The 15162-nt window shown below is 47.7% G+C and overlaps 1 non-coding gene and 2 pseudogenes across 1 annotated transcript; 1 reads left to right on the top strand and 2 right to left on the bottom strand.

Moving 5' to 3' along the window:
* The first annotated feature begins 3682 nt into the window (after nucleotides 1-3682).
* On the top strand, nucleotides 3683-3890 carry LOC125993363 (U2 spliceosomal RNA; annotated as a pseudogene).
* Nucleotides 3891-6951: 3061 nt separating this feature from the next.
* Nucleotides 6952-7036, bottom strand: LOC125993372 (U5 spliceosomal RNA; annotated as a pseudogene).
* A 1301-nt stretch (nucleotides 7037-8337) lies between these two features.
* LOC125993356 (U1 spliceosomal RNA) lies at nucleotides 8338-8503 on the bottom strand. The gene has a single exon (XR_007490164.1). It is a non-coding gene; the product is annotated as a U1 spliceosomal RNA (small nuclear RNA).
* Nucleotides 8504-15162: the final 6659 nt, after the last annotated feature.

The raw sequence follows: 15162 nt of genomic DNA, 5'->3' as shown, positions 1-15162 counted from the left end.
ATGTGATAGAAAGACTCCTTTTTGGAGACTGCGTGTGAGATGCAAATGAACATTGATGAATGATAGCCTGAATGAAAAGAAATTACAGGTTGAATGGTTGAAGTCGTTGGCGACTACTATAGAAAATTAGTAGAGCGACTTCGATGAAAGAGTGATTTTGAGCAGGTTGAATGTTAGAAAGAAACACATAGCTTTTGGATTGATAATTAACTAGAAGAAAAAAAACTGGAGAACCAGTAACACATGCAGAAGATGTGTGAACTGAGAAATTGAGAAGCGTTTTGGAAAGAAAGTCAACTTAAATGATGATGGAATCGTATGTAGTAAAGAACGCATTCTCCCAAAAAGTTTGTCAAGGTGTGAGGCATGGGCGTTGCCAAGCCTCAAAAAGGGGGGAGTGAGTAGGACAGATAGTGGAAGATAGTAATAATACAACACGTTATGACAATGAATTTTCAAATACATTTGGTGTTATATTGTGGTAATTTTTTTGTTCTGGTGTAGATAGGTTAGCAACACGAGAGATTTAGAGGTTCAAAAGAAAGACAGTTAAAAGAAAACATTTTTGATTTGGACAATTGCAGGCTAACAGGAACATGAGAACGATAAGAACTACGAGGTGGGATCCAATTTCATTGGGGAGATTGAGAATTCACAGCACCATACTCTAAGTCACATTTTTGAGCAAGCATGACAATAACATGTGAGAGGTCAAGACATACAGATCAGGGCTTGATGTGGAAAGCAGACCTCGATGAGTTGATTTTCAATAATGATACTGAAGACAACATACTGTCCGATTAAATTGGAACTATAGATAAAATGTAGCTCAAAAATAGGATGAGTTGCAGGATTTACGATATAAAACCGAGACCGCTGTTATTAGGAGAATTTGAAGTTTGGTAAATAAACGTTACCAGCAAATTGATGGAAGCAGCTACATTTGGAAATAGTCTTACAAGTTTGATGTCCCAGCCTGTCATTCTCAGTGTCAGAGTCCCTGAAACCCAATCCGAGACTTCGCCTGCAGCCGTGAACAACTACAAAATGGTGCCTGGCTCTGAAGCACCTTTGACCTTTGGCGAAGGACAAGAAAAGACTGCTGTTGTGCTTGGAGGAGGACAAGTACACTCCGGAGGACAGACAACATCCTCGGGGACGAGAAAAGACAGTGAAAAGCGGAGGAACTCACAATGATGAAAATTGACTCATTTGAACAATGGACTCATTCAAGAGTGATGGATGGGGTCGCTCTGAAGCAACAACAAAAGAACACCAACTTGAGAGGGTGAAGTGCGGCAAAAAGATATGGACTTGGAGTGTCCGACAACCAAATCGCACTCCTTGCTACGGCGTTCCCAAATTTGGTGAAGCTTGGTTCAAAGTGGAAGGGAGGTTCATTGTGCACTGAGTTTGACAGAACTGAGGAGATTTGATAAATAAATAAATAAAAATTTGAAAAATACGTAGGGCTACAGATTATAATCAGAGATTGAACAGATTTGGATAAAACAAATAGGCTAAAACGGTAGGAAACAAGAGCAAGATCTGATATTTTGGCTCATCAAGCTTAAAACGTAGAGGTCGAGTTATATAAATTCAATGACCCCCGCCTCCCCCGGGACGTGGGAAAAGCTCTGCCGGAGGTGGGAGTTGAAGCTCTTCCTGACAGGAGATTCTGCCAGACGTTCCCAGCAGACCCTCACAGAGTGTTTGGGTCTTCCAGGTCGGACCAGCATCTTCCCCCACCATCGGAGCCAACCCACCAACAGGTGGTGATCAGTTGACAGCTCCGCCCCTCTTTTCTCCCGAGTGTCCAAAACATGCGGCCGCAAATCTGATGACACAACTACAAAGTCCTGGTGCCATTGCCCACGTGAGCATTGAAGTCACCCAGTAGAACGATGGAGTCCCCAGAAGGAGCGCTCTCCAGCACTTCCTCCAGGGACTCCAAGAAGGGTGGGCATAGACACAAACAACAGTCAGGACCCGTCCCCCCACCTGAAGGCGGAGGGAAGCTACCCTCTCGTTCACCGGGGTGAACCCCAATGTGCAGACGCCCAGCCGGGGGGGCAATAAGTATACCCACCACATCTGCTCGACACATCTCACCGTGGGCAACTCCAGAGTGGAAGAGAGTCTAGCCCCTCTCGAGAGGGCTTCTACCGGAACCCAAACTGTGCGTGGAGGCTAGTCCGACTATATCTAGTCAGAATTTTTCTGCCTCGCACACCAGCTCGGGCTCCTTTCCAGCCAGAGAGGTGATATTCCATGTCCCAAGAGCTAGCTTCTGCAGCCGGGGATCAGACCGCCAAGGTCCCTGCCTTTGGCCACCGCCCAGCTCACACTGCACTCGACCCCTTTGGCCCCTCGCACAGGTGGTGAGCCCATGGGAAGGGGGACCAATGTTTCCTTTTCGGGTTGTGCCCGGCCGGGCCCCATGGGCGAAGGCCCGGCCACCAGACGCTCGCCTTCGAGCCCTGCCTCCAGGTGCAGCACAACCAACGTGTGGAAAAGATAATGCGCACGACATTTTTTCTCAAAAGCATGACTTGAAAGAAGGTCCAAACCAGACAAACAGCAGAGGATGGTTTTGATCTATCCACCTCTGGGTTATGGGCCCAGCACGCTCCCGCTGCGCCACTCTGCTGCTCAGTGCTAGCAATTCATCAAGTCCTCTAATCGGCTAACAAGCATTCGGTTCCAACTCGTAACTGGATTCTGACTGTCACTCATTACATTATGAACAAAGCTCAGTCGGGCAGCACTAACCTGGATGCTGGTGGAGAAACCAACTTTTTATCCACTTTCACATTTTATTAGAAATGTCAACAAAATTCAATGTTGAAACTGCAGTTGGTAGGTAGTGTCGCTGAAGCGCTGGATTTAGGCTCTCAGTCTCTACTAAGGCGTGCGTTCAAATCTTGTGTTAGTTCCGCTGTATTCTTCTGGCCTGACTCCTTTTGGCGCAGCCGTTGTACATATGATGACCCTGGAAAGTTCTTGGCAAATTCTCATTTGCCTTTCATGTTCATCGGGTCTACCATTTTAATAGGTATCTACACTGTGTATTTGGATAGAGACTGGTCAAAGGGGACACATATATGCCTCGTGAACTACTACATGCATTACTGCGGATGAAGAAGAGTGAACAAATAAGTCATCAGACAAGTTTGCCGATTTTTTAGTGCCCATTAGAGCAGCACTCTGTTCCGTACTGTAACCTGTTAGGTTTGTTCCCAGTTCTTTATCTTTAATGCTCGATATGCTAACAGTAATTACCAAGAGAAAGCCTTCACAGTTTAACTATTTAATGTATGCCAAAATGATTGATGCACAGCTGTGGAGCCCTTTCTGCGAGATGCAGAAGAAGGTTCCTCTCCCAGCGCCAAGGTTCCTGCTCTTATACTACTCTGGCCGCCTTCCTGCAAGGAGGCGACTGCCTAGCCTGTGTGATAATGTGTGACCTTGTCATCTTAACCGAGAGCGACTTCTACATATGTGCAAAGGGTTTCATAGAGTAGAGAAAGCTAATAAAGCAAGAGAAGTGTTACAGCGATATAATGGCATAGCTCAAGCTCCCTAGCTAATCACATGTGCCAAAGAGGCCTATTCTAACAAACCGTTGGTGAGAATGGGTAGACGGGGAAGCCTGTAAGCGAGTCCCTCACTCGCATACTCCATCGCTTCTCTGCCTTTTGGCTAAGATAAAGTGTAGTATCTGTTCTTGGGTTTGGGGGATTAAGAGAGCTGACCGTAGAAGAGAGAATTTTAACCATAAAAGTGGTGATTTTACCCTTGCTTTTACTAATCAGTTCTGTTTTCATCCCAGCAAGTAAGTTGCTTTTAGAATTGGACCGAGCCATTTTTTACTTCACCTGGAAATCCAAGTCAGAGGGACTGAAGAGGGACACCATGAAGAAAAAGAAAAAAAATAGAGGAGAAGGAGTCCCGAACTTAAAACTCTTCCTCGGAAGCAGATATGTTGCCCTGCACCTGCGAAGCGCGCTCGTTACACCAAATGCATCGAAAAGCCAAGCAATGACACGATTCTGGATGGGCTCATACTGTCACGGTTGGGTGGTGGAGCATGGAGCAGGACGACCAAGTGCAGCTTGGACCAGGGTTTATTGAAGCAACTCAAAATACAGACTCGGTAAACTGACATGACTTAAACAATAACTTGACTGACTGACCGGGACGTGGAACAAGAAGACAGCAGGACATGACGGCACCAAGACAGGACGACACACCGAACGACAGGAACCAAAACCAATGACCAAAACCAATGACCAAAACCAATGATCCGACAGGGAGAGAGGGGCAGACAGGACTTTTATACACGACAGGTAACGAGAGGCAGGTGGGAACAATCACACTGATCATGGGCACACAGGAGGGGAGGGGCGAGCACACAGACAGAAACCAAGACAGACACATAGTGGAGCAGGGCGAGACGTGACACATACCTCCGGAAACTAAAGCTAATACCCATCGACCAATGAATTCCTGTGTCTTTTAACGCGCCACCTTCTTATTTCTTCACCAAAAAGTTTTTGAAGAACTTTAAATTAGAGCAAGAAAATAGTGACATTTTAACAAGTCACAGATCTATGATCTCTGTCGTACAGCGGGAAGTGGTTTGTCCAGTGCTCGGACCCGCATTCGGCGAGCCCACAACAGTTTGGCACAACGTCAACCACCCCGCCCTCTCGAAACAAACTTGTTGGGACCTGTCGTGGATGGTGGCCCATGATGGCCTCCCAGTCAGGTCCGTTATGCACTCCCGGGGCATATCAGCGCTCTCAACGTGCCCCCGACCTGGCTGTGGCGCCCAGGAGTCAGTGTGGCACCTGCTCAGGTAGTTCATGGCTGCCGTATACCTGTGGGCGACCTGCAGTTCCCGGCAAGGGAAGTGTTGAATGCAGACATCAACATCTCAACAGACCCTTCGCACCCAGGTTGCAGCCTGTTTGAACTACTCCCCTCCGGACGCCGTTATAGAGCTCTGTACACTAAAACCAGCAGACACAGAGACAGCTTCTTCCCCCAGGCTGTCGCTCTGATGAACTCACACCACTCTTAGAGTCTCAGAGTCATTACTGTGCAATAACATCCCGCTTTCCACACCTTTTTTGTTTACACTGTTTGTACTATGTGTCCTCTCTGCATCCATTGCAGCCTGGTCATCCTCGAAGAGGGACCCTCCCATCTGTGGTCTCTTCTCAAGGTTTCTCATTTCCCCTAGCTGGAGTTATGAGTTTTTCCTTGCCCTCTTGGGAGTTTAAGATCAGTTTAAGATCAGGGGATGTTTGAGAATATCTTTCATTTTTCACATGTTGTTGTTAGTCACCTAAATGTTGAACAGAGGCTGTGATTTACCGAAGTCAAATTCCTTGTTTGGCACGCTCAAACATGGCGAATAAAAAACTCTTGAATCTTGAATCTTGAACCTTGTACTCTATGGGGTGAGCCCGTTGAAAATCAAGCAAGAAGACTTTACAAAGCAGTGGCTCACTTTTGCTGCCATCAAAGACGCCATGTGGACTTCCAGAAATTTGCTGGTAAGGAGGCACAGACAGACAAGGAAATGATGGAATTGGGCTAAAATGGTGCACGAAAACAGTGTGTATTCACCTTTATATTTTGCTTCATGTAGCCTTATCAAAATGAATAAAACTTCTCTCTGTATGTGCATTCACGTGTAACATTGAAGGAGGTAGATATTTTGTTTCAATATTTAAATAAATACCATCATTGTCTATTAAGACACTAAAAGTTGATGGAACATTTTTTGTAGGGCTGCTGTGTTTTAACAAGGAAAGACTCATGTGCTTATGGATGAAGACGACTTGTACTTGTGATTGTGCTTGTGAACAGTAAAGAGGAGTGCTTGTGCAATTGACAGGGTTGGTTATTGTTTTTTATTTAAAAACAATATTTTTTGCCAAATTACAATAGACTGGCATGTGCCAATTCAAATGGGTCCCACCAGAAGTTAAACTGCATTGATAAACGAAGCCCCTTCGTTAGTCATCACTTTACCGTGGAGGAGGGGTTTGCACGCCCCAATGATGATGGTGGGATGCCCTCTCCGGATCGGGGATGAGATCCTGCCCCAAGTGGAGGAGTTCAAGTATCTTTGGGTCTTGTTCACGAGTGAGAGCAGGATGGAGCGCGAGATCGACAGGCGGTTTGGTGCAGCGTCGGCAGTAATGCGAACTCTGTACTAATCCGTCGTGGTGAAGAGAGAGCTGAGACAAAAGGCAAAGCTCTCAATTTACCGGTCGATCTACGCTCCTACCCTCAACTATGGTCACGAGCTTTGGGTCGTGACCGAAAGAACGAGATCCAGAATACAAGCGGCCGAAATGAGTTTCCTCTGCAGGGTGTCCGGGCTCTCCCTTGAGAAGCTTGGTCATCCGGGAGGGACTCGGAGTAGAGCCGCTGCTCTTCTACGGTGAGAGGAGCCAGATGAGGTGGCTCAGGCATCTCATCAGGATGCCTCCTGGACGCCTCCCTTTGGAAGTGTTCCGGACATGTCCCACCGGTAGGAGACCTCGCGGGCGATCCAGGACGTGCTGGAAAGACTATGTCTCTCGGCTGGCCTGGGAACGCCTTGGGATTCCCCGGGTTGAGTTGGATGAAGTGGCTGGGGAGAGGGAAGCCTGGGAGTCCCTCCTAAAGCTGTCTCCCCCTCGACCCAACCCGGATAAGCGGAATAGGATGGATAAATGGATGGATGATAAACGAGGTTTTAAACGTGATTGTCTGTCTGCACTCGGCATAATTTCTCTGTTTATGTGAACATGTTCACACGTGCCGGTATAAATTATGTGAACGTATGATTGTTGCACGGAGTATGATATAGGCGGCTATCCGTTGCAATATTGATATTCTTTCGCAGAGCATCAACAAATTGAGATATACTCTTATTGTTCCTCTCCACGGAAATGGTATACTCTTTATTGTTCCTCTCCACAGAAATCTTTAGTAAAAGGCGAAAGATTTATTCGATCTGAAGAGAAACGAGTGATCTGAAAATCTGAGTCAAAACGGGCCACCCCACTGCTGGTCTCACTAAATTCACAGGCGGTCTCACACTCAAATTGCAGCAACCATTCCTTCTAATACAAACAATAGAAGTTGATGGATTTACTATACTTACAAGGACTCAAGCAAAATAGAATGTTTAAACGAGTATTTTGTGTTCATTAATGTCTCACTTACTTTAAACATTGTTGGCGCACAGGATTGTAGGTATCTGATCGAACACTGATGGCGCTCGTTCTTTCAATTATATTGGGCGTCTATTTTGATTATTGATGGTAAAAACAGTTGTATGTCTTGGTACGTGTACTTTTGGTCTGAGAGAACGGGAAATGATCCCATCCCTGTGTTTTATTTGAAAATTTGTAATTTCATAACTTTATTCAACACAAATCGGGAAACAAAATACGATCGTAATTTCTCAAATGATTTTTCAAACTTCGGAAATGCTCTATGTCTCCCTTGTGTCGCAAATAATTGAGGCTTTTGACGTTGCTGGCATGGTTTGGAGTGTAATTCACCTCCACTGCGTTGGTGGCGTTTGATATTTGACATTAGAAAATATTTCTGTCATTTTACTTTAGAAAGTAAAAGTTGTTTTCTAGAAATCCATACTTGTGATGTATGAGGAACAACAATCGGGCGCATTCTTAAAAAGACAGACCTACAGCCGACAAAAAGGTTTTGATACGTTCATATCATATGACGAGTCAGGAACGTGGTAATTACATATTATTTTGCATTTGCTAATTTGGTGAATACAGTTTAACGAGCAAATGCACAGTGTTAGAGATTCGCTCAGTCCAACTTATTTTGCAAGAACCACACGGGAGACGAGTAAGTCCCTTTAGACACCTGCAGGTGGAGAGTCCATTCGTCGCTGTGCGTACAGCGATGTTCGAATGGAGGTCTGACTCTCGCCTCCTGCAAGAGCATTTTTATTAAGAGAAACAGGGTGGGGGTAAGAGTGGACTGAATAGAGAAAGCCCTTGACCTCTAGTCAAAACATAGCAAGGGGTGTTTTACGACTTTGTGTAGGATGGGACACGCTAGGTGATTTATCACAGGTTGCATTCCAACATAAGCATAAAACTAATCTAGCTAGGTTATTTATTACAGGCTGCATTCCAACATAATCATACGATAAGAATAATCTGGAGAACCCTGACACACAGTTCCAGAGTACAGTTAATTACATAATCAAAAGCGTTCAGTGTGTCACAGCATCGCAGACTTAAACTCCATGTGCATACTACTGCGCTTAATTTTTGTTTTCATCAGAAATACCAGAGGAGAGCGCGAACACAGTCCCCCACTACCAGAAATAATGCAGTCAAGATTCACACAGTAGGGGAATTTGCAGAGGTCAGCACAACCGTAGTGCAATGGCTGAGCCTCACATGGGGTGAACCACCTTCTTGATCATGGGCCGACGTCTTTACCGCACACGCCATTTTCAGTCACGGGCTTAATTGCTAAAAACGTGTGGCACACATACACACTCAGTGGATGAAACAGGATTCGTAGAACTGTTTAAGTCAAAGTCAAAGTCAGCTTTATTGTCAATTTGTCCACATGCCGAAGACATACAAAGAAACCGAAATTTCGTTCCCCCCTATCCCATGGTGACAAGACATGGCCCACAACAGACAAACAAGTAAACAAGTATAACAAAAGCGTGCTGAATAAATAATGAATAAATAACACAACAAATAAATAAATAAATAAGAGGAGCAAAAAAAGGAGCAAGTGTGCGTACAGCAGACATTCCAGAAAATAGCGCAACAGTGCCACACGCTACGCAGAAGGGGGTAGCGAGTTCAGGGCCCTAACAGCCTGGAGAAAGAAGCTGTTGGCGAGTCTGGTGGTGCGGGAGCGCAGGCTCCTATACCTCTTCCCAGAGGGCAGAAGGTCAAACAAAGAGTGAGCCGGGTGACTCACATCTCTGGCAATCGAGGTTGCCTTGCGGGCGAGATGGGAGGTGTAAATGTCCTTCAGGGAGGGGAGCGAAGCACCAATAATCTTACCAGCCGTATTCACTATGCGCTGCAGGGCCTTCAAGTTCTGTTCAGTGCAGTTACCACCCCAGACAGCGATGCAACTGGTGAGGACGCTCTCAATGGTGCCACGGTAGAATGTAGACAGGACTGCCTGAGGAGCACATGCACGCCTGAGCTTCCGCAGGAAGTACAGGCGGCGCTGAGCTTTCTTTGCCAGTGACGAGGTGTTTGCGGACCAGGAGAGGTCCTCACTGATGTGCACCCCCAGGAACTTGGTGCAGCTCACCCACTCCACCACAGCACCGTCGATGATCAGCGGCAGGTGTGTTGTGTGACCCTTCCGGAAGTCAACAACGATTTCCTTGGTCTTATTGACGTTCAGCAGGAGGTTGTTGTCCCTGCACCACATGGTCAGAAGGTCAACTTCCGACCTGTACCGAGTCTCGTCGCCCTTCGTGATGAGACCCACCAGAGTCGTGTCGTCAGCAAACTTCACTATGCGGTTGTCGCTGTAGGTCGCAGTGCAGTCATGCGTCAGCAGGGTGAAGAGCAATGGACTAAGCACGCAGCCCTGGGGGCCCCCGTGCATGCATTGCCTTTTTTAACCTGAGAACCCTAAAACTGTATGAATTTGTATTTATTGAAAACGTCCAACATTACCACTGAATAATATTTTTTTTCCTGAACAAGTTTTGAAAATGACAAATATATCAAATAACAATAACATAAACAGTTCACCGCCACACAGCCCCAAGCACCGGCATCGACTTCCAGGCGTGTGGCAGCGTGGACTTCCATCCCTGGAGGTGGCACTTCCAGCCACAGAGGTCGAAGAGAGCTCCATAGAATAGGACCGGGTGTGCGTGAAACATATAATAGTTTTTCAAACCTTCTGTGTCACTCCAAATCATTAAATCCTTCAAACTAGTGGTAGAGTGTCCGCCCTGAGACTGGAAGGTTGTGGGTTCAAACCCCGGCCGGGTCATACCTATAAAAATGGGACCCATTGCCTCCCTGCTTGGCACTCAACATTAAGGGGTGGAATTGGGTGTTAGATCACCAAATGATTCCCGAGCGCGGCACCGCTGCTGCTCACTGCTCCCCTCTCCCCCAGGGGATGGATCAAAATCACACGGGGATGGGTTGAATGCAGAGGACAAATCTCACCACACCCAGATGTGTGTGTGATGATCATTGGGAAAAAAAAACTCTCTGTCCTCTGTGTCACTTACAAGCAAAGCCACTAAAGATGCCGGTAGTACATGGGGCCCTTCGTCATCTTCGTCATCCCGTGATCGAATCCTTTGTCCTTTAAGTAAACAACCGCCGCGCCGCTGATGTCACTTGCAGTTCAAACTACAGTAATCCCTTGCTACATCACGGTTCGTTTATCCATTTTTCGTTTTTTTTTTATTTTGAAAATTTGTGACAAAAAATCACGTATAAGTTGCTCCTCAGTATAAGTCGCCCCCCCACCCAAACTATGAAAAGAAACGTGACTTATAGTCCAGAAAATACGGTAATGACAACACACAATACAACAAAACACAACACAACAATACTTACCTTTCCTTTAAAATCTTTTTCTCTACCTAACACAGACAGATAATGGGAGAATGTGTCACAATGTGAAGGAGATGTATTGGGTAATGCAGAAACAAAATAAAAACTATTATTTAATGTTAGACACATTATCCACTAGGCTACTTTCCTCTTGACATTCATTAAATTGACAACGAAGGGACTTGAACCCCTTAATCTTCTGATCCAGTCAGTTAACTCCACTTGAATCTAGGCTGTAGATTTACTGTATATGCTCAAAAATCATTGCACTGCTATCACTTGTCAGAATTTCCTGTATGGCTATCTGGCCTAATGGATAAGATTTCAAATCTAAACAGGTATTCATGTCTAGTGTATCATCAAATTGAAAGAGGAAAATATGTCACGGTCGGGTGTGGAGCATGGAGCAGGACGACCAAGTGCAGCCCGGACCAGGGTCCACCGAAGCAACTCAAAATACAGACTCGGTAAACTGACATGACCTAAACAATAACTTGACTGACCAGGACGTGAAACAAGAAGACAGCAGGACACGACGGCACCAAGACAGCACGCCAACACCGAACGACAGCAACCAAAACCAAAACCAATGATCCGACAGGGAGAGAGGGGCAGACAGGACTTTTATACACGACAGGTAACGAGAGGCAGGTGGGAACAATCACACTGATCATGGGCACACAGGAGGGGAGGGGCGAGCACACAGACAGAAACCAAGACAGACACATAGTGGAGCAGTTGGGGGCGAGACGTGACAGAACCCCCCCCACAAGGGACGTCTCCCGACGTCCCAAAAAAAAAAAAAACTAGGGGAACCGAACCGCGCCGCACTCGGGCGGCGACTTGGGGAACCGAACCGCGCCGCACTCGGGCGGCGACTTGGGGAACCGAACCGCGCCGCACTCGGGCGGCGACTTGGGGAACCGAACCGCGCCGCACTCGGGCGGCGACTTGGGGAACCGAACCGCACCGCACTCGGGCGGCGACTTGGGGAACCGAACCGCACCGCACTCGGGCGGCGACTTGGGGAACCGAACCGCACCGCACTCGGGCGGCGACTTGGGGAACCGAACCGCACTCGAGCGGTGACTTGGGGGAACCGAACCGCACTCTGGCGGCGACTTCGGGGAACAGATCCGCACTCTGGCGGCGACTGCGGGGACAGATCCGCACTCTGGCGGCGACTGCGGGGACAGATCCGCACTCTGGCGGTGACTGCGGGGACAGATCCGCACTCTGGCGGCGACTGCGGGGACAGATCCGCACTCTGGCGGCGACTGCGGGGACAGATCCGCACTCTGGCGGCGACTGCGGGGACAGATCCGCACTCTGGCGGCGACTGCGGGGACAGATCCGCACTCTGGCGGCGACTGCGGGGACAGAACCGCACTCGGGCGGTGACTGCGGGGACAGATCCGCACTCGGGCGGTGACTGCGGGGACAGATCCGCACTCTGGCGGTGACCTAGGGGACAGAGCCGCACTCTGGCGGTGACCTAGGGGACAGAGCCGCACTCTGGCGGTGACTTCGGGAACAGAACCGCGCTCGGGCGGCGACTTGGGGAACACAACAGCACACGGGCGGCGACTTGGGGAAACAGAACCGCACTCCGCGGAAACTCGGGGAAACACAACCGCACTGGGGCGGCGCCTTGGGAAGTCTGTACCGCGATCGGCGGCCACTCACAAAGTCCGTACAGTGATCGGCGACATTCGGAAGGCGGGGCTGTGCGCGGCGGCAAGAGCCATCACGCGCCGCAGCAGAGGGAGCGGAGCCAGGGACGATCGCGGGTCCGACGCAGCTGGCTTGGATGTCTGGCGACGTTCGCGGGTCCTGCGACGCTGGGGTGGAGCCCGATGGCGGCCGTGAGTCTGATGACGCCGGGGGGGCACTCCGATAGCGGCCGCGGGTCCGGTGTCGCGGCAGCGAAGTCCGACGACGGTCGCAGAGCTGATGGCGCCGGGGGGGAATTCCGATGGCGGCCGTGAGCCCGGCGTCGCTGGAGCAAGATCCGATGGCGGCTGCAAGCCCATGGCGCTGGAACATGCTCGGATGTGGATCGGGCGTCGCAGCGGGAGCTGGTGGTGAAGGGTGGTCCAAGCGCTGGCCGCTGTGATGGTCGGATCATTCTGTCACGGTCGGGTGTGGAGCATGGAGCAGGACGACCAAGTGCAGCCCGGACCAGGGTCCACCGAAGCAACTCAAAATACAGACTCGGTAAACTGACATGACCTAAACAATAACTTGACTGACCGGTACGTGAAACAAGAAGACAGCAGGACACGACGGCACCAAGACAGCACGCCAACACCAAACGACAGCAACCAAAACCAAAACCAATGATCCGACAGGGAGAGAGGGGCAGACAGGACTTTTATACACGACAGGTAACGAGAGGCAGGTGGGAACAATCACACTGATCATGGGCACACAGGAGGGGAGGGGCGAGCACACAGACAGAAACCAAGACAGACACATAGTGGAGCAGTTGGGGGCGAGACGTGACAAAATATAGGTAAACTGTTTTTGTGCTGTTTTGATCTTTGTTGTGGTGACCCCAAATGTCAGTGACAAAAGCCAAAAGAAAGAGGCACATTTTTCATCTGATGTACAATTTTTAATTTGTTTCTCTTGACTCCAGTTGAGCAACCTGTGCTTGCTGATATTCACAATCCCTGCTTACTTTGCTGCCCTACCCCTTAAAAGAAGAAAAAGTTATTTTAGTCTGAGCAACCTGCTCCCTACTGAAAATAGGGTTTTCAACTAAGGTTTCCAACTAGGACTAGGGTTTCCAACTAGGGCTAGAGTTAGGGTTAGGGCTAGTTTGGACTAGGTATATAAAAAGTCTGCCCCACCTGAGGACCGAACTCTTGACCTTTAGATTGTGAGACTGGCATGCTAGCACCTGCATTAATGAGGCTGTGCATTTACAGTTTTACAATTCTTTTTTACTGTAAAATTGATCCAACCACCGGCCATTTCAATCAAACTGAACTTCACAGAAAGATAAAGTGACTTTTAGTCTGAGCATTCTGAAACTAGGGTTTCCAACTCGGGTTAGGGAAGCCAACTAAGGTTTCAAATTGTGGCCAGGGTTTCCAACTGGGGCTTCCAACGAGGATGAGGGTTTCCAATTCGGGCTAGAGTTAGGACTATATAAAAGTGTGCCCTGTGTGAGGGTTGAATTTACGACCTCCAGATTATGAGACTGACACACTACCACTTCCGCGAACGAGGCTATGCATTTGCAATTTGTGCAATTGTTTTTTACTGTAAAATTGATTCAACCACCGCCCATTTTGATCAAACTTAACTAGGCTAGGGCTAGGATTTCCAACTAGGACTAGGGTTTACAGGTAGGGCTAGATTTAGGGTTGGAATATATATAAATCATGCACCGTGTGAGGATCAAACTCTCGACTTTCAGATTACGACACTGACGCGCTACCGCCTGCGCCAACGAGAATTTGTGGCACCTGTCTTAAAATTCTATTTTACTGTAAAATTGATTCAACCACCGGCCATTTCCATCAAACTGAACTTCATCAAAAGAAAAAGGTACTTCTGTCTGACCATTCTCAAAGTTGGGTTTCCAACTGGGGCTAGGGTTTCCAACAAGGGCTCGAGTTAGGGTTAGGACTAAATAAGACATAGCCCCATGTGAGGGTTGAACTCACGACTTTCAGTTTACTAGACTGACGCGCTACCGCCTGCGCTACCGAGGCCATGAATAGTTGGTTTTACAGAGCTATTTTACTGTAAAATTGATTCAACCACTGGCCATTTCAATTAAACTCAACTTCACAGACAGTAAACCTTATTCTATGTATTATTTATTATTCTTTTCTATACTGTCAGAAAGGTTTTGGTTTCTGATTTCTTTTTTGTTGTGCTGACTCCCCCCCAATCTCCATTTTCAGTGCAACAAAGTGACAAAAACCAAAAGAAAAAATGCTTTCTCTATTGCACACTAGAGCCAGCATTTCCAACTAGGGCTAGGGTTTCCAACTAGGGTTCCAACTCCGGGTAGGGTTTCAAACTAGGAATTCCAACTGGGGCAAGGGTTTCCAATTAGGGTTTCCAACTCGGGCTGGGGTTTCCAACTAGAGACAACATTGGACAGCTGCCACTTGTTGGGAACCTTTAAATGTTTAGTCTTATCAACGAATGTGTTTCAGAGGCCAGATTTAAAACGTGGCTTCTGGTTTTCGTGAACCAAACCCATTAAAAAAAGTGAAAGAATGAAACAGTTCTTAATAGGAGAAGCCTGGTTAGCTCAGGTGGTAGAGCATGCAAGTCTTAATCTCAGGGTTGTGGGTTCTATCCCCATATTGGGCAGCCCACACTTGTCGGGAACCTTTGATTCTTTAGTCTTATCAATAGATGTGTTTCAGAGGCCACACTTAAAACATTTCTCTATTTCCCCTAACCCATTCAAAAAAAATGAAAAAATGAAACAATTCCAAGGTCGAAAAGCCTGGTTAGCTCAGTGGGGAGAACATGCGACTCTTAAACTCAGGGCCGTGGGTTCGGTTCCCACATTGGGCAT

This window comes from Syngnathus scovelli, unplaced genomic scaffold, assembly GCF_024217435.2.
Source record: "Syngnathus scovelli strain Florida unplaced genomic scaffold, RoL_Ssco_1.2 HiC_scaffold_28, whole genome shotgun sequence".
In the NCBI taxonomy this organism is placed as follows: domain Eukaryota; kingdom Metazoa; phylum Chordata; class Actinopteri; order Syngnathiformes; family Syngnathidae; genus Syngnathus; species Syngnathus scovelli.
The sequence above is the reverse complement of the archived record's forward strand: the minus strand, read 5'-3'. Positions and strand labels throughout refer to the sequence as shown.